The 21,032-nt window shown below is 28.5% G+C and overlaps 1 protein-coding gene across 2 annotated transcripts in view; it reads right to left on the bottom strand.

Annotated features, from left to right (window-relative positions):
* The window catches only part of LOC129958311 (homeotic protein antennapedia-like), a 202,684-nt gene that overhangs the window by 57,193 nt on the left and 124,459 nt on the right, over positions 1–21,032 (bottom strand). The window contains exon 1 of one of the 2 annotated variants that reach the window (XM_056070708.1): positions 12,835–13,341. The exons of the other annotated variant lie outside the window; for it this stretch is intronic. The gene's annotated coding sequence lies outside the window, so the exon portion shown is untranslated. Of the gene's footprint in view, positions 1–12,834; positions 13,342–21,032 lie in introns of those variants that run through there. 2 annotated transcript variants of the gene reach the window in all.

Below are 21,032 nucleotides of genomic sequence, written 5' to 3'. Positions count from 1 at the left end.
AAACGGCACAAATCAATTTTTTCCAGCTTGTCTCGTAAATTTTACTAACTCGTTTTAACACAAAGATACATGGGATTGATTGCATTGTAAGCTCAGCGAAAGTCATGGAGGTCTTGGCTCTGTAACCAGAAGGTAAAAGCGAGGATACAAAGAGATTTCTGGGCAGAAAGTCTGCGGCTCTTTTCGGAATTTTCTCTTGGGCTGATGGCGATTTCTGGCAGCTAATCGAACAAAAGGGGGAATGAGCAGACATTGTTAATGGCTTTGGTGGCAGGACCCCCTTTTCTCTTTCACCCCTTGTTTTGGAGAACCCCTTGAAAGGAAGAACTGGGGTCACCAGTTATCCGGTGCGCTGTTGGTTGTCTGTACCCTATGGCGGTTCTATTCTTTAATTCCCTGACATACCCTCCGGCTATTCGGGCAAATCTCGTAAACAAGGAACCAACTTGTAAAACCATCATTTTCTTCAGTGTTCCGATCTAACGATGTGGTGTATTTGAGCCTGCCAGACAGTAAAACGTGTTCACAGCTTTTAACTTACGATATGTGAGTGGTGCTTTATATTTATGGACGAGTACTTTCACTATTAGATAAATCTGAACAATCAAAAAAAATTTATTCGATGTGTGATAAAAAAAAGTGCGATTACTGAATGGATTTCAATTGCTTACTTAAAATTATGAAGTGTGAATTAGGTACTTTGCAATATACATGATTGCTCATGATAATCTGACCATACGAATGCGTCCTGACTGCAGCAGTATTTGGGATAAAGGTGGCAAAGTTATATATACCTGATTGATCTGCAACTGGATATAAGCTCACAATACGCCAAATGAGAGTCAGGAAGTAAGTAATTTTTTATGAATACCTGCTTTACTTTGTTTTCGCGGTCGAATAACAAATTCTTTCAAACGAACTGCAAAATTCCTTGAAATTATTTGAAGTATTGTATGCTAAATCGAATTAGTTCTCTTATATTATTATTTTATTATTATTTCATTATTGCTCGTTTATATGAATAAATAGCGTCTTCTCATTTGCCGCGAAGTAAAGTTGATCAATGTAATTTACAAATCAAATTTATCTCTTTCACCTATTGCTAATTTTTTAAAATTCTAAACAGGTCACATTTGTTTGTTTACAATAAACAAGCAAACTAAAAGGAAAATAATAATAAAAATAAAATATAAAAAAATAATAATAAATACAATTCCCTCCCCCCCCCCAAAAAAAGTTTGTTTTTGTCGTCGATTTTGCATTGGCTATTTCTTGAAAGTCGATTAAGCAAATAATAGTTTTTATTGCAAGAAGAAAATTATTGTTTAATATAATATTTTTAATAATATCGCAGAATTGTCTTTAAAAGCGAAAACATCAAACATTCCCATGAAATTCTAAAAAATGTTTTGTGTGCATATCCAAAACATAGAGACGGAAATGATAGCATTCAAAAGCATGATTCATTTTTAAAAGATTCGAGTTTATTTATATCATCTAAGATATTTCCGCTAATTTTGAGATTGAATATCAAATTCATGTTATTAAAGTGAATATATCATTTCATGTTGTAAAAGTAATTAGCCAAATTCAAGCAACTGGCCATCTTGTTTCTTAAGTCATCCATTACAAGATTAGGTCAGCCAAATAAATTTTAAGTGTTCCTTTAAATCTTAATGATTGTTACTTTCTAAAGTCGAATAAGTTTTTTATAATTATTCAAAGTCTGCATATCTTTTCTATTTTGCAAAAGTATTTTTGTTTAACAACGGCAAAAATAAATTACATTTGCTAACAATATTATGAAAGAAATATTTGCATTCATGTCAGTTTTTTTATTCAAGGTAAAGTTCATGCCCTTTGAAATTTTTTACTAATTCCTATCATACCACCTAATCGTGCATTCCTAATCTCCAACCAGAAAGAACCCATGCCTCTTATTAATGTGACAAAATCGACTCCACCGCAAACATGTATTTCAAAGTAACAGAAAGGACCACCATGTGCGATTGCAGGCAAGCAAAAGTGCACATGCCGTGATCTGATCACACATCATGATAACATTGTGTGTTGCCATACAACAATTGATTTCAAGAAAGCGATCTTGCAAGACGCAAATTTATGACAAGCCTAGCTGCACACGATCATTTTAGTACATCAGGGACATCATTTTCAATGATTAATATTCAGTTTTTCAATGTCATTTTTTTCTCACACACCCCACTGCATTTATATTTGATTTCATTTGTTGAAAAATGCAAAAAAGGAAGGAGAAAATAAAAAAGTCTTCTTATCAGCATCATAGTAATGACAACCTTTTGCTATATTATTATTATGCAGCTTAATCTTCTAATTACAGATGTTTCTTCTATTGGAGGAAACGACATTTTTATGAGAATTCCTTTCATCTTCGCCGAAAAGGTATAAACAATTCATTTCAGAGAAACTCACCATTAATCGAAATGTATTTTTAGTATCATGAAATATATTCAAGTTTTGTATTATGAAAAGATGGTCAGTATCTTATGAAACAGTCGTCAAATTATGAAACAGTCGTCAAATTAAGACATCTCATATTTATCTGAAGATCCTTATAACTTCATTCCTCTCACTTCATCAATGTTTATACAAGATATTTCTACGATGGGATGATTAATATAAAGTACTTTCACTGTTATTTCTAATTTTACAAATTAATTTAATTCAGATTAAAAAATAAATTAAATTTTGCAGATTAAAAAATTTTAATAATGATCCAAAAGCAATTTTTATATTGATAATAATGTTTATTTTTTGTAAAATTATCTTATTATTAAAATTATTTGAGTTCTCTATTTCCTCACTACAAAACTATTTAGGCCATGAAGGAGGGTTCTGCTAGTTTTATTGATAATTTTATAATTATGCCATGTTTACATGATACAAATGCACTTTCATGATATTAATTAGCTATAATTTGGTGATAATTTTTAAATAAAGATATTTCTTTAGTCGCTAATGCTTTGAATGAATATAGCTCGAAATGTATCGTCTAAAACAAACAAAGAAGTTTCAGATGTTCAGATAAAGAAATAAAATTTCTATTTTTAATTTAGAATATTTTAATAAATGCATTTTAACGATTTTTAGTTTGTCTTATATTGTATATGCGTATTTTAAATACATGATGTATGAAATGACGTATTAAATATTGCGATTTAACAATGAATTTCTTCTATTAAAAATGAATAACAAAGTAAAGTAGTTATATTACTAAAAAAAGTGTTAACATATATATAAACTAAAAGGTTATGCCCTTTACTAATCAAATATACTTTTGATAGTTTATTTTAAAAAATTATTTGAACTACATTAAAATATGGATTGTTCTTTCTATGTGAATATATGCTTTACTATTATATACATACATATCATTCTTTTGTCTTTTAACTGATTAATTATTCTGATTTTTTTAACTCACATTTTATGAAGTATTTTTGCTTATTATTGAAAAGTGTTCAATTGTCTATAAATTGATTAATTAGTTAACAAACTTTACACTTTTTGTATTTTCCTTTCAGAGTTTTACTAAAACGAAAATTTTCCCATTTTCCTGCTCTTACTTCCATTTCTTAAAGCAAGTTTTTCTCGAATGTCATTGGATATGCTAAATAAACATATTTTCGAGGGAAACTGATGTGACAGATAATTGTTGCAGGAAACTCCATAGTCTGAGGGAAAATATGCTACAAATTTGGATACTTTTCAGTGCGTAACAAAAGAATTCTTTTGATAATTGAGAAGAGAGATGTAATGAAAAAAAGAAAATCCTTAACAAAGAAATATCGAATGCTTATTTATCTGTGTAATTTTGAGCATGTTTAGTTGGTTCAATTTGATTTTAAAGAAAGAATTATTAATGATCATTTGTGGGATTTTTTCCAATTGCATTTTCATGAACTTTAATGTTTAATTTGAATTACTCGATATTTTCAAAATGCTTCTTTTTGACGGGAATCTATCTTTTCCGGTACTGTTATTTGTTAAAAATTAGGAATGTTTTTCGGTCATTCGGTTTCAGAAATATTGTTTTTAATTATTGTTATTTTGCCAGGTTCTTTTTCGAATAAACATTTTGATTAAACTTCAGAGATGAAAAGCATAAAGTATCAACTGCTAGACAAAATAATGTACCAATTATAATTAAAGCATCATTTGAATAAATCTTGAAAATAATTTATCAGCACTTATTATTTAATATGGTTCGAATCTCAATATAATATTTTCAATAATAAAATGTATTAAATGTAGGCCATGCAAAACTTAAAAAATGACTAAAACAGATAAATTTGCTTGTTATTTTTGCTTACCAAAGAGTACGTTTTATAAACTTTATAGTTTTTGCTTAAAATATGTTGAATGAGTCACTTAAAAATATCATTCCAAATTTTAATTTAGTTAAATCCGCAAACGAACAAAATTTGAATATATATATATTTATTTATATATATAAATTTTTGTTAGGATAGATCTGATTAACTTATAACTATTCGGATTAGTAGATATAATTTGTTTAGAAAATAAAGTGCTTTTATGCAGTGCTTTAAGCAGTTTTTATATCAAAAAATCAAAAAATATTACCCTGTTTTTGCTTTGAAGATATAAACAAATAATACTTTATGATCAAGATAGTAGCTATAACATTTACATATTATTATCTTTTTTAATATAATTTACTCAAACATAAAGATTTCGAAGCGCTGTTTGTGAAATAAGTTTTAAATATCATATTTATTATTTTGAACTGGTTATCTTGTGTTTTGCATTATGTTTTTCTCTACAAATTCAATTTTGACATTTCCTTTCGAAGAGATCAAGCAATGATAATACAACAGTCTAGACAAAGACGTAGAAAATTTGTTTTCTGATGTATTATATTCACAAACTCATATTTAATATTTGTTTATAAAGAATTGTTCCTTAATATGTGTCTTATGAATGTTACAGGAATTCTTTTTACGTAAGGATAATGATCAGTTCGTATTGAAACTGCAGATAGAATCATTACAGAGTTTAGAAAATCAGTTTTTACATCTTATGTTTTCTTGCAACCATTGATTCCAGTAGTTCTCAGACGCTATCCAGAAGAAGGAAATTGATTTTCCTTTAAAGAATGAGATAAAACGACTCGCATTTCTTTGCGCTATATTTTAAAGTGTATATGTTATTATTTTCATATTATTATTATTTGACGTTTAAGGAAATGAAATTGCAACAATAGATATAGTAGTGTTTGTGGGTGAAGAATCTATTGCAGTTAAAATAAATGGTTATCATTTTTGTTTATACTGGTTGCTAAAAAAAATGTCTTTTTTTCGAATTATTATTAACATTTAAAAGATTATTCATTTACAGGAGGATCTTTTGGAAGAGAAATGAAAATTTCTCGGATGGATTTGTCATGTGAGTGTTTCAAAGAACGCATTTTTTTTTCAAAATAATAAATAATATTAAAATGAAAACAATTATTGATGATAGCATCAAAACAAAAGCCTGCAATTATTGCTTCTTTCTGTTCTTGGATTGATTTTTAAATGAAAATGCAACAATATAATCAACAGTAGTGCAATGCAATATCACTTAATCAATGGTTTTGTTTGAGTTAATAATTATTTTTATGCAAAGAACTGATCCGATTTCATTAACCAGCAATCATTCATAAAGATTAAAATTTTTCATTCAGTTTTAAAGAGAATAAATAGATAAATAGAAATAAAATAAAATAAAGGAAAAAATAAACACAGTAAAGAAATTTTTCACGATTCATTGCCATTTTTTTATATAATTGTTGCTTTAATAGAGTTAAAATAATCAATTATAAATTCTCCAGTTGCGCATTTTTACCCTGACGAAGAAAAATTCAAAGTTTAGTTGACTTTTCAGCGCATTATATCAATTTAGTAAGAATGAAAACAAAAGCAACTGAAAGTAAAAAAAAATTAAAGTTTCAGAATCACTACTTCTCTTTTTTTAATTTTCGTTTAATTATAAAAACATTTTCTTAAAAAAATATTCGAGAAATGCAGAGATAATTTGCTCTGCTTCGGAAAAAGTCATTAAAATTCGTAGTGCAGTTTAGAATTTAAAATTTCATGTTCCAAATGCAAGATAATTAAGCTTACTTCAAAGCAACTGACGATTGCCAATATCCCGTAATGCATTATCTTGTGAACGTAGTAGAGCATCGTTTATACCGCGCTTTTATCGAAAACCTTTAATTTTTCTCCCCCGATTTTTTTTAAGAGCAGGAATAGTCAATAATATAGACCAAGCATAACAGTGGAAAAATTATTAACGGAAAACTCATAAGAATTTCTATTTTCAGTTATGCTTATGACATAATTTGATAATTTTGTGCCCTTTATCATTCTGGGGTGAACATAAATCATTTGAAACCTTTTTTCCATTGTTTTCGTCGAACTGTTACTATTCACTGTATGAATTTTTTATGCTGTATACTTCAAAATTGACTTTTGACTTTAAATTTTCATTAAAATATGAGCTGCGGAAAGTTGCTAATAATTAATTAAAGCATATTTTTCATCAGTTTAAACTGTTTTAATAGATTGATAATTTAGAAAGAAATTTTAACAAAAATGCTTGAATATTTGTAGTTTTGTCGATTGTTTTAAAATGATGATTTCACTGGGATTTAGGATCAAAATTAGTTTAAAACATACAGCTAAATTTTCAATGAAAGCTTTTGCAGGTCAAAATTATGTAATTAAGAATTTAATTGTATATTACGATTTTAACTTTTAGCTGATCGAAAATATAATACTTAAAGATTACTTTTAAGTGTAAATTTTTAAAAACAATTTTACAGCCATTTTTTTTTTTTTTTTTTTTACCCTTGTAACGTTAATAAAAATAAACAAACGTTTTCTTAATTATGAATTGCTTTAAGGAATTTCTTTTTCTTTTCCTTTTAGGTTACTTGCTGTTGACCAAATTAAAGAAGCATATAAATTGGAAAACTGGGCCAGAATATTAAAAAAAAAACCCGTATAAGCCTTCGAGAATTTTCATCTAATTATTCATTAAGGTAGGATAAATTTAGCAATTTTTTTTATAGTGAAGAGAGAAATAATTAAAAATACAAAACGTAATACAAATCTATAGCAAATAGTTATACAGTTATTCGAGAAAAATAAGAATTTTGATATCCATTTTATTTCTCACCATCTTTAACTTTTAAACGATATTTTGACATTTAATTAATAACAAATCGTAGATATATGTATTGGGAAGTTATTCAATTTTTAAGATTCATTAAAAAGTAATCTCGATTCGCAACAAATTGCAAAATAACTTCAGCAAAGTGTTTATTCGTATATGTATATGTTATATATAAAAACGATAGCGCCTAATTTTTCATTCATTAATAATTATTAACATTTGCCATCTAGAAATCAGTTTTAACTAAGAATGGGTGCTTGCCACTTACTGAAAATAATACTCGTTGGAACATTTGAAAAAGGTGTATAAAATTCAAACATCAGAAAATTCTGACATTTTTTTAGTTTTTAGCGTAAAGATATCAATAGCATTTAAAAATAAATATTAATCATTATTTTTCCATAATAACCTGAAGTAGAAAAATAAATTCATAGAATTAAAACAACTTAAATTTGAATGAAATAATATATTAATCTTTGGGTTCACTCTCATTATAATTTGCTGTTAGTAAATAAAATTTCTGAAATATGAATATACATACCTCCAGACTACACGAACAAAATATTAATTCGAGATCAAACTTAAATCGAATATTTTAAAAGTAATTTAATCATGGAGAAGTTTTCTTAATATAAGTAATATTTCAAGAACTATGAACCGTCAGTAAATGTTTTCTGTAGATATAAATATTTTTGTTTAAATGCATTAAAAATCAAATCGTTATTCTTTTCTCGTGAAATGCATGAAACTGGTACAGACGTACTTGAGGACAACCAAGGTGCTGGAATACGGAAGATCTTTTACGGAAAATGACTGTATCAGTATACGTTACTGAAGCACAACTAATTTGCAGTACCTATGCCTAGCCAGGAGGACTTGACTTTTTGCAATATATCACTCAAGTATTTACCCAAATGGCGTAAGGTTACCTAACAATGTTGTCACTTGACCTTGTCAGCACGACAATACAAGTGTCACAACAGAAAGAAGGGAGAAAGTGTCCTTCCCGGAAAACAGCAGTTCCCCGCGGCACACACCCCATTAGACGGCGGGGAAGAAAGTGCCATCAGCGAAGGAGAAGTCCCGATTGCATCGGAACAAAAGTACGGCCCTCGTACCCCGCCGAGTTCTCGGCCGTCTGTCGGTAGCTCAATCGCTTTACGACCGGTAAATCATTGCCGGCTTGACCCGTGACGCATTATTGCACTTGATGCTGTATTGACGGAAGGGTCAGGGGAGTGTGGGCATTATGGAGTAGAACAAAAACATATTCTCTTAAACGTCTCTGCCCACGATCAAAGAGGAGAAGGCGAGTGGGATCATGATAGTGAAAGGGTTTTTGGATCTTGCCGCTTCTGTGATGTGCTTATAAGAAATGATGGCTTGCACTTACTGTTTCATACCTTAATAAATAATGGTTCTGCCAATAATGTCGATAAATTCTCAAAATAGATGTCAATTCTAGATTATATATAGATTGGTGGGATTCAGCAATGTAATTTATCCTTAAGTTATTTTTAAAACGTAACTCATTATCAAATATATGGAAAAATTACTTTTGTTTACATTGTTGCAATTACCAGATTTTTGATTTAGTACTCAATAATGCTTACTTTGATGCAAAATATAAATAAATAGCTAGAAGTTCCTTAATAGTTAAAAGCGCCAGTTAAAAGTAACTCCATTTGAGAAGCGATTACGTTAATTTTGAATGCAATCAACTAAATGCTTATAGTCTTGAAATTAATATTATCGATTCGCCTTTGAAGTTTTTACAGTTTATTTCATGAAGATGAGTAAATATTTAACATTTCTAAAATTATTTTTAAACTTTCTAATAATGAGCGGTATATTTAATGTTTCACTGAAATATATTCGACTTTCTAAGTGCAAATTTCCGTTTTATTAATCAGTTATGCGAGAATATACATTTTTAAAAACCACAAGAGAAGAACTTGCAAAACATTCCTGTATGCTAATATGTGTATCTTTGATTTGAACAATGTTTTATCATTTTCTGTTTTTAATTGCTTCAATAATTTTTTTTAATTCAGTTTTAACCTATTTTATAGCTAAATTTTTGTAAAGAAATAATTTTTAAATAAATAAAGAAGCTACAATTACCGTGAGAGTAAATACATAACATATTTCTTTTTTGTGTGTGGGTTTAAATGATTTTTATAAATGTTTATGAAGTTCCTTTTCAAGATGCTGAGTAGAATTTTCTAAAGGAAATATTTTTTCCCTTTTTCCCTTCTTTTTCTTTTGATTTATCAATAACTTGACTCAAATTTATACATATATAGCAGATTATATTCTGATACTTATAAATAAAAGTATTTACCAACGTTTCAACTGTTCTTTAGTATGCGCATATAAATATGTGATTTTGTATGACAAGAAATATCCTAAATCTGAAATCAACATTTATGATATCAAAATATTTAATCTTCTTTTTCTATTGACTATATTCAATAGGCAGAGAATAAATAACCGATCCCTCAGTTTTATTTGTCCTGTATAAAGAACATGCATTGTTATTATTACTAATTGCAATTATTTTTCACAATCAGTTAATCAGAATGTGTAGGCGTGTGTTAAGTTGCCATAGTTTAAACCTTAACATTCTAATTACACATCTTCCTGGTCTTTTGTTGCACCAGAACAAAACTCAGGGGTTTGTTTTCAAGCAAAAATGCTTCTCTTAATGAAGGGAAACGGGCCATCGATACAGCGTGACCACTAGTCTTTTAGAAGACTGAATGGAAAATGAAAACAACTGGCCAGTGAAAAAATACACTCTCATCGAAAATCTCTCTGAAACCAAAGGGGGAAAGTACGGAAAACTCGCGTGGCATACTTTGCTGGTGACACGATCATGTCTAAGGTGGAGTCTATTATGATCACGTGGTCTTAACTTCTATGACCCTTGGAAGCACGTGGTTTTCATTCAGGCAGAATGCGTACAATAGAATGGGATGAAAATTTGGCCTCCCGCATGTTTTTATAGAATCGTTCTATTGAAACTCCCCTTTCCTATGTCACATGGCAATAATACTTTGTCATATGCTTTTGATTCCATGCCTACCCTTGTTGGGATATTTTCCCGGAAAGTAATGTGCTAGAGAGGGGTTTTTTTTTTTTTCATTCCCTTTTTTTCACGCATTTGTATGTTTGCACTTGCGGATTTGAGTGGGATCAAGTGATATTTATATTAAAAGGCTATTTGTGAATGTCAAAATAGATCCAACAGTTACGAAAACAAATTAAAGAAAAAACACTCCGCATTTGGGGGGGGGGCGAAATATTTAAACTGAGAGAACTCGAACTTCATTTACTCAAATCTTGCTAATAATATCAAAATGTTTTGTTTTTTAGAACTTTATAAAGGAAAAAAAAAATCGCTTCACTCAATTATTTATCTTTTCCAACAACTTATTTCGATCAAAATCAAATTTGAACATTCGCCCTGTTATAAACATAGGAGCTTGTATTTCCATTAGTGTTTATAAGAAAAAGAAATGTCTTAATAGTATACATGATAGCCAACTTTTATTTTAAGTTTAATATATATATTTAAATTTTTTTCACGTAAATACTTAAAACTTTATTTAGTGTTTACCCTCGATAAACATTTAAACATACATTGTCAAGCCAATTGTAAGATATTATATCAGTAATGGCACGAATTTTATGACTAAGAAATTTCTTTTAAAATTTATTTTGAGATCTAAAAATGACATAATCGATATAATTATCTGCTTCTTTTTAGAAATGAATAGCACATTATATGCTTTGCATATTTACTTTTGCTTTATGTACTTCATTTGAATTTAATAAAAATTCAAAACAATAAAAAATCTAATCACTTTTGTGCCAGCGAATTATTTAAATACATAGTATTTCTGGCAATGGAGGATGGAGGATCACAAAAAACATTGTTCAATCTCTATCTAACAGCTCACAATTTTTGCCATATTAAAAGGCAGATACAACTATTCTAACCTATATTCATTCAGAATAAAGTACATCCTAAGCTAATATAATTTAAGTTTTATAACTAATTAATTATGATTTTCATATTTATTAAATGTTACTGGCCTTAGATAGAACTAATATCATTTGTTATTGATCTAAACTGAAATTCATGAATTCCATGTACATTAAATTTGTGCGTAACTCTTTCCAGAACAAAGTTGAGAAAAGTATACATATATATTACAAATAATGATTTTTTAAATCAAAACTGAAATTGCTTCGTTGAGCTGAAGCATAAATTTTTAATAAAAAGATGACTATCTATGTTAACGCAAAAATTTTTTTATTTAACACGCGAGTAAAAAATATATTCGAAAGTCAAAATTTTTACTTTTATCGATTAATTAGATAAGAAAATAAGTGTACATTAAAGGATGTAATATTTAATTGATGAAGACAACAATTATAATATTTTTAAAAATATCAAATGCATCTTTTGAATTAAATTATAAAGAAACAAATTTTTAATCGACGGTATTTTTTTAATATATGTTTTGCCGTATTGAACAGCAAATAAAACGAACGATTTGTACTTCTGAGTATTATTGTAGGAACTCCTTTAAATAATTTTCTACTTCAGAATCCATATCAAAATAACTCAAGCAATATTAAAACCCTCTGCTTGATTAAAAGTAACATATTACTCAATTTATACAGCGTCAGCTAAAAACATTTCTAGCAAATATGGATTTAAAAATTTTTGCGATTCATATGAAAGATCACATAGTTATAAATTCAATAATTATCAATTGCGCAAGGAAAAAAAAAAATCTTTTGATTTATAAGTTATAATTTTATTCTAAGATCAGTACTTTTCATAGATAATTTCAAAAGAAGATTTTCAAGCAGATAATTAAACATGTATGAATCTTCAAAATAATGTAGCTGCATTTTTTAAATAAGCATTAAAATTATCATTTAGATCATTCATCATTTAAATGATTTATCATTTAGATAATTGTTTCTAAGAAAACTAACAATTAAAATAATACTCAGTAAAACACGCGTAGAATGCACAATAATATAATTGTTGCAGAAAGCTATGATAATATTCAATAGAATTTTTCAAAGTAGTTTGTTCACTAAAATACGAGAGAAATAAATTAACTGAAATTTGTTGGAAAAAAATTTATAGAATTTGTGTTCTCTTGTTCTTCTAACTCCCCTAACTTCATTCTTGAATGGATTTAGGCAATGCAGACAAATTTAATTTATGTGTAAGAAATAAGATTATAGGATGTTCTAACCCTGGAATGAATAAAAACAGTGTGACTAAAATTAGTCAAATAATAAAAGCAAAAAATTATTTGATGTAGCTGCTAATCATAACGGATATCTAACGATTATTATCTTTCGTTTTCTTTTGGAGATTTTGCGGTTAACCACGATACGAACTCTCTGACACGAGCTCTTCCATAATATCAAAATAATTAAACTCAGTTCGGAACCTGATGAAAGCCGATATCAGTCTCTTTTTCGCAGTTGGAAAACGTGAAGGAATTATTGATTACTTAAAAGAAACGCTAAGTTCAAAAAAATAAGAGAGTAAGTAGGTAAAATATAGAAGATATTTCCAACCTGATATTGAAAATATGAAGGGGAGCTTCATCTGGAAAAACTGCATACCAGAGACTTTGTTTCTGGCCCGAAACCGGTCTGAAGCTTGCATCCTGCGTCCTGTATGAAGCCGGCAAAAGCGCGTGTCTGAAAGCAACCCATTTCGGCGGCCAAATGGACAGATATGATTGCCCATAAATTTCTCGAATTACCTGGCATATCAGCTGCTGCTCCCTACCTGCCGTTAGTTCCAGGCGGCGGTAGGTGCTTGGAGGCGGACACTACCCGGCATGGAAGAGTTAAGAAGTTCGTCAAGCTTTGCTGGTAGCTCTTGGGAGAACTGCTTGTCTCTTCAATGTCGATCTCTCAGGGAGCTTTAGTTTTTTTTTATGAGTATTTTTATTAATGAGGATTTCATGGTTTGAGGCGAAAGGGGGATGCGAAGTGAAGTAGTGTCACGTGACCCAGTCTCCTTAGCCAATGAGAGCGGCGTATTTCTCGGAGAGGTGCAGGCAAATCTGAGCGAAGATCTGCTACGCAAGGTGGAGCGTCCACTTAGATACCTGTCTCAGGTACGACTGCTCGCTCTTTGCTGTGGCTTCAGGTAGATATCAAAAGCCTGGATCGAATAAATTACGTCACTATCAGATTAAATTGGTGCAAGGTCTGGTCACGCGGGTGGATCTGCGCATTCGTTTTGCTCACGCGGGTCAATTAATACTCTCTGGAGATGTTACTGTGGAAATTCGTCTTCACAGTCGCCAGAGATTTATGGGACAAGTATCGGTTACTTGAATCAGGATAAAGATTAGAGATATTTCTTTCATATGTCAGCAGGCCGATACTCACGTTTTGCTATCGTTGATTTATTATCCCTAAAAGTTTTACGAGAGAGTGTTAAAAAAAACACCTAGAAAAGTGCTTTAAATTATTTAACAAGTAGTTAATTTTAGATACGAAATTCACTATAAAATGTTTGATGTAGTTGATTCATGTAAAGAAAAATTGAATTCAAAGACACAGATGATGTTAAATATTTAATGAGTGCTGGTATTCAGACAATTTCAATGAATAAAAACTGGTAAATTAAGTTATGTCCAAAAATCAATAAATGGTTATTATAAAATTATTTCATGTTTGGATATAGTAAGTTGTTTTGTCTAATGAAGAATTTTCAGAGAATCTGCTTGTTAGGGATTTATTTATTATAAGTACCGTACCAAGTTTCAAATCGTAGAAATATTTTAATTTTATTTAAATATTTTGTTCGAAAGCACTAAAAAGAAATGCTGACAATAAATCCTTTAAACATGAATAAGATGAGGGTAAAAGATGTTTAAGTAAGGAAATCGCACTTGGATCTAACATGAAGAAAGTATATTGTTAATGCATTCATACACGCATGAAAAAACAATTTAGTAGCATTAAAAGAAATCTTTTTTCATTATCTATACTCATTTTCGAATTACGGAACTTGCAAAACGTACAACAGCACATCGGATTTTTGGTATATCCTTAATTATCTTATATACATGCAACTATTCTTCATACATATTCAGTGTTTTATAAACAACATGCAATAATTTTGGATATTTTATTTACAATGAAAAATTTTGTTTGTAATTTGCTTTTCTCATTATTTGATATATTAATTTAAAAATTGCACTCGAAAGTATTGACAGCAATCTATTGTCACATATTAATCTTCAAGATTCTTGAAATGCTTGATTTTTTTTTTTTTTTTTTTTTAATAATTTGACTTTTTTTATTCTAAATGCCTTTTTTTTTGTAACTCAGCTGACTAGTTAATCTTTTTTTTTTTTTTTTGATAAAACACTTTTGTTTTGTTTAGATGTAATTAACACAAAAAAAAAACGACAAACACGAGCAAAGAGTTTCAAAGAGATAAGAATTTTCTTAGAAAATAATTCTTTATTTGTAAAACGGCAAAATATTTTAAATGTGATTATATATAAAATCTTATTTGCACTTTTGAGTATCATTAGTGAAATTTGGTAAGTTGAATATTGGGTATTATGATATATCAAAATATTTTTTCTTTGTATTTGTGCATTTTCCCCCAATACTGTCAGACATGCAAAAGGCATAAATTAGAAACTAATATGCTTCTTTTTTTTTCGGAACACGCAATGCTAAGAAAATTATTAAGATAATTATTCCGTTATTAATTTAATTTAACATTTTATAATTCAACGAATTTTCGCTTTAAATGTATTCTAAAATCCTGTGAACTCGCTGAAATCTTGTACTACAAATGAAATTGTCCATCTTAAGCTACTGATTAAATTGTTCTACATATTTTCCCTAATTCAAAGTGGTCACGTAAGATACATAATTTGTTACATATATTTTCGTCGCCATACCAAAAAGGGATGGGGGTGGAAAAAAATTAAGGAGAAATTTCTTTGTATTTCTTTTCAGTAATGTTATTCTTTTTAAGCTATAAAACAAATTTAGAGTTAATTTCTAATTTTATATGCTTTACACGTCTCAGTGGTGTAAAGTTAAGGAAAAAAATTAATGGTTATATTATTCTAACCGCAAATTAGGTTTTAGGAATAATATAATTTTCATATATTATTTTTATGATTTCGGTGCTATTACGATGATTATTTGCTAATTCGTACTCAGCATAACCAAAATATATCTTGCAATCATAATTTATTATAATATTCATTAAAACTAATTCCTAATTTTTTTAATGCTTTGATGAAGAGTTGAAAGAGAGAAAAGGGATGTACACAGAAAAAATATAACACAAACGCAGTATACTATATTCCATTTGAGATATCAAGTCTAAAAGGTAAATCCAAAAAACATGCCTGCTTCTCATTTTAAATATATTTTAAATCTAACTTAAAGGTGGATTTGGTACCTGGTACTATATATATAATGTGTGTGTGTGTAATGTTGAGTTTCGAGGTTTTCTACTTAATTTTAAAATTTTCTTTAGAATACGGATATTAGAATAAGTTAAACTAGCATAAATAAATTTTCTTTTATTAGTTTTTTTTTATCAATATCGAGAATTCAATAATAGGCCACTTTATATTTAAGAAGTTTTAACTATCCTGAAAAAAAAAGAAAAAACCTTTTTTTTTTTTTTTTTTTTTTTTTTTGCTTAGCAAAGTTTTGTAAAATCAAAAGAAAAAAAAATCCCCTATAAAATTAAGAAAATATATAGAAAATTAATAAATTAAGAAACAAGAGAAAAAATTTTATTGAAGAAGGAAACCAAGAGAACTTTAGATATATTAAGGAATATGTGTAGCTATTAGTGCAATGCCACTACTTCAAAAAAAATTAATTAAAAGGATAAAACAAAAAATTAAATGTCTTTCTTATTTGATAATTATATTTATTTCTCTAAAAGAAGTTTTCTATTTTGTTCATCTATCCAAAAAATAATTAAACATAACGCAAATTAAACATAATTTATTTTTGTCAATGAGAAGTATGTTTTGCCAGGTTATGGCATTTTATAACAAAGCCGTAAAAAACTTTTGAACGATGCTGCAAGCCTCCTATTAAATTGGTTTTTACAGCCTTCGTTCTAAAGTAACTTAAGGATCTTTAGATTATATAGACTTCAATAGCTGTCTCGATTATTTCCTATCTCAAATATTAAATGTCGCTTAAAACGACATACCATTGTGCTCTAATTGACTGTTTACAGATATATCCGATTGCACATTGTGCAAAAGATTTCATTTTTCCGAGCTGCAAACTTTATTTCATCATATTTAAAGTGATTTTAGAATTTCTATTCTAGTCCCTAACTTTTATCTCTTTAAGAGTTAGTATATTCGCAGTATAACCACATAAAGTGTTCTTTAGATAGGAAAATATTTTTTTATACATGTATCTTCCAGCTTTCGGCCTTTCACGCAAAAAATATACACAGTGGCTGCCGCTTAATGTGATCATTTCGGAACTTAAAAATTTTCATAACATTAACCGAATGATAACAATAACGGAGTGGGACGAAATCAGTTATATTATATCACATTTCAGGTCTATCTATCATTAATCTCAAAATTAAAATTTTTAAAAATATTTGCTTGTCGCCAAGTATTTCTTAATAGTTCACCAATGAATTTTTCGTACTTGTATTATCTTTTTAAAATTTGATGAATGATGATGCAGCTTCAAAATATCAATCGCTTGACTCATTTCATTGTTCGTTTGAAGAGTTTCTTCGACACATTCACACCTTTCGCCGCATTGTTGCATTGACCAACCGACAAACTTTCATACCTGTTAAAAACTTCAATTTTGGTTTTTAATTTTCAAATTAGTTTTTTTTTTTTTTTTTTGGTCCATTTTGTTATCGTATCTCAATTGTAGTGAATAATAATTTATGGATGCCCAATAGATTTCAAGTCAGATTTGGCAGTGTAGCTACCCGTTTAAATCAATCCAGATCACGCAAAAGAATGTGAGCCCCGTCCCGTGGCAAAAATGATTCTCGGATATTTCCTTAGAAGTGGTGCAAGAAATTCGACGAACTTCAATCATTAAAACTGATTCTCTACTTTAAAACTGATAATATTAAATGATGTAGTGATCACATTAAACAATTATTTTTATGTAGATTTGAATACCTTGGTTCGGAACTAGAGATTATTGATAATATAAAGCAAATAATGACATGAAGTGACGCGATTATATTAAATGGCGTTAACGGTATAGGTTCTAATTTTAAAATATTAGTTTAAAGAAAGTTGTCATGCTGTAAAACTGATATTCTTTCAAACGTGTGGAACGTTTCAGAATTTTCAAACATCAGAAGAATAATTTGAAATTATAAACTAGTGTTAAAGTAATTTATTCCATATTTTTGTTGATCTTTTCTTTCTGACTTAATAAAGCCTTTTATTAAGGTAGCTATTACGAACAAAATATAAAGATAAGAATAAGTAAAAATGATATAAATGAGAAAAAAATACAGCTAATTTCATTATTAATTAATGCAATGGTAGATTATTTTTTTAAATACCATCATTTATAAAATGTAAGTACTTTTAAAGTTTATGCGATTTCTAAGACTACAATTTTGGATAAAAAATGAACAAAGTTTTCCAAGACTTACTGAAAATAAATAAACTCTGTTACAGATTGTGTATATGGATGATTTTAATTCGAAATCTTTTTTTTTTCTAATTCTCAATCTCTAATTTTTTTCAATTCTCAATATAAAATCTCTTTTGACCTGCAATGGTTCTGAGATCCTACTTTCTTTGTTAAGAATATTTACTGTATCTCACTGTTAAATAGATCTTCATTCTTTAGGTTCGATGAAAGAGTTTTAGTTCTTTTGTATCGTTTATTAAGTTCATAGATAATTTTTTTAAAATTTGTTATTATATACCAATTTTCTTATTCCAAATAATATTTTTTGAAAAGTAGTCTTGGTGATAGTTCACGATCATAATTATTTTGTATCTCCCCTATATGGTTTGACTGCAATATTATCTAAATAAATGACATCCATTAATGGTGGAAATTATTGTCGCAACTATAACGCTTCTGTTCTGATAAAATATGCCTAAAGTGATATCAAAAAATATAAAAATCAAACCCTATCTTAACCCTATCTCATTAATGAAAATTCATTAGATCCAAGTAACTGAAATACGACAAAGATATAAAATAATTTGGTAAATATATTTATTTCATGATTAAATAATAGTCGAGAAAACATTTTCTGAATGCTTTCGAGAAAAACCAAGATTCATCTATGAATTTTTCTCGGCACGTGCTATGTTTTATTTTCTTTATTATTATGTTTTATCTATCTATGTTTCATCTTCTATATTATAACTCTGATTTAAATTATCTGTATTTTATGAATTATTTTTTAAAATAAGGGCTGATTCAAAAGCCCCCTTTTAAACCTTTAATGCAGGTCAGACAAGCAGAACAAATCATTTTTGTACAACAGAGCATAGGTTAGAAATCTCAAAGCGTAACTTCTGCAAGAGTCTTAGTGATAACGAATTAAGCAAATGGAAAGTGTAAAGTTAATGACGGTGCCTTAAACTTTTGCGAAGCTCTTAAATTCAACGTCAAACTAAAATGATGAAATACTTAAGCATGCTAGAAAGGTAAATAGTATGAGTCGGTTTTTGAATTTCGTTAAATGTATAATAATTGATTTTATGAAATTTAATTATTGGATCAAGTATTGGCACCTTTATTCTCTTTTTCTTATAATTTTTTTTTTATTATTAGTTACAAAATAAAGCTTAAAATTTTTTTGATTAATCCGATTATTAATTTTAAGTTAATACTTTTTTCCTCTAAAAATCTGTTGTTTAAGATAACTTTTATTTAGTATTAATTATAATTTTACTCTCATAACATTAACTCATGCAATTTATATGTCTCTGGCATTTCCGAGTTATTAATTAAAATTTTCCTTCAAAGTGTCTTCAGAGATATCATATGATATAAAATAACAAGAATCTAAATTAAATCTTCAAATTATACAACATACTTCTCTTGGTTAAACAAATTAGTAATATTAGTAAATGAATTAAATCATTAAATCATAGTATACACTTTAGATATGAATTATTACAGTATTTTTTAAAACATATTTTCTGAACTACATATCCTATTTTTTTTCTTTGAAAATCTTTTTCACCTATTGATACACTTATGTTTTTACTTTTTTTTAATGTTTACTTTTTTTAACAACTAACCCTGCCTGCCTCCGCTTAGCGTGAATTTACATCCTTATGAAAAAAAAAAAAAAAAAACTCCAGCCAAACCATTATGCTACTTACAAATTAAGCTTAGAATATTCCACGTACAACAAAGCTTCCCGTTTCCTTGTGTAATGATCCCCGGTGTGCGGCACTATTTTCAAGACTTGATTTCAAACCGCGTTTTACTACTCAGCCCAAATAAAATAGTAATTAATTTTTTATTTCAGAGTGACTATTTTTTTGTATAATTTGTTTCTCTTGTATTACGAAAACGTGTGAGCTTCGCGAAGCCATTATTTTTTAGACTACCCAGTAATTAGTGCAATAAAAAATCTTCCCTCTTCGAATTTATGCCTCGCGATGAATGCACGACGGTCTTCGTTATTTTCTTAGACTCTTTCCCCTTCCACAACAACCCTTAGATTTTAAATCGGAAGAGAGTTTCTCGAAATAACATTTTTTTTCCCTCTCCTTCCCTCATATGTTGTGTATGCCTTCTGCAAATCAATAAATCAATAACATAAGCAGAAAACATTACTTTTCGAAGAAGGGAAAAGTTTTGGCGTCTATTCTCGGCACGCGAAACAATCAATACTCAAGCCCATCTTACGTTTAAAATGCACCCACTGAGTAAATAGTTTCTGTTCTGTTGATGTTGATGGCATATATTGATTAAATATCACGCATGCTATAATTTTGAGTTCTTATAATCGAAGTCGTTAGCTGTTCCTTTGATTACTATGGGCTAGGTGCAGGTTAGGGGTGAATGGCAAATACAACTTTACCCCAATCTAGGTCTTTTAGGCCATGTATCTACTTTATTTACTTAAAATTTCCATTTGCAACTAAAGAACTGAAACTAAATAATTCTTCAATCGCATTCAAAAAATAATTTCGCTTTTTATTTCATTTCCTATTATGAGAAAGTCCGGTTTTACTGAATTAAACGCTCTTCCATTATAGCCTCACCTTTTTTTTTTTTTTTTTTTTTAATCCTGCTCTAATTATCACCTTTTTTTTAGTTAAATTTTTTAATGAAATCACATTTTCATTTTTTTTTTCAATGATATTGAGGCAATTTGGTTCAAATTATTTTAACAATACCTTTTGTATACATATAAAATTATCTATAATATAAAGCGCTAGGAAATTATTCAAGCCATAGTTTTTATTTAAATAAATGAATGCTGTAGAATCTAGATTTATCTGATTTTTTTTTTTTTTTTAGAAATTTTCATCTATTTAAAGTAATTTATGATTAAAATTTTCTTTAAAATACAATAGAAAACTACACTATAATAACAGATATTTTCCAGCATTTTAAAAATTATTTTCTAAATTTTGAATCTTTGAAAGTGAATAATAGGTCACAAAATTTATGGGTATAGAGGAGTTTAAATTTAATCTGGTATAATAACAAAGATTCGCATTGAATGTAAACGATTGAGCAGTACTTTATAAAAATAGATTTAAAATACTTGGTGA

Source organism: Argiope bruennichi, chromosome X1 (genome assembly GCF_947563725.1).
Source record: "Argiope bruennichi chromosome X1, qqArgBrue1.1, whole genome shotgun sequence".
NCBI lineage: Eukaryota > Metazoa > Arthropoda > Arachnida > Araneae > Araneidae > Argiope > Argiope bruennichi.
This window is presented reverse-complemented; position numbering and strand designations above follow the sequence as displayed.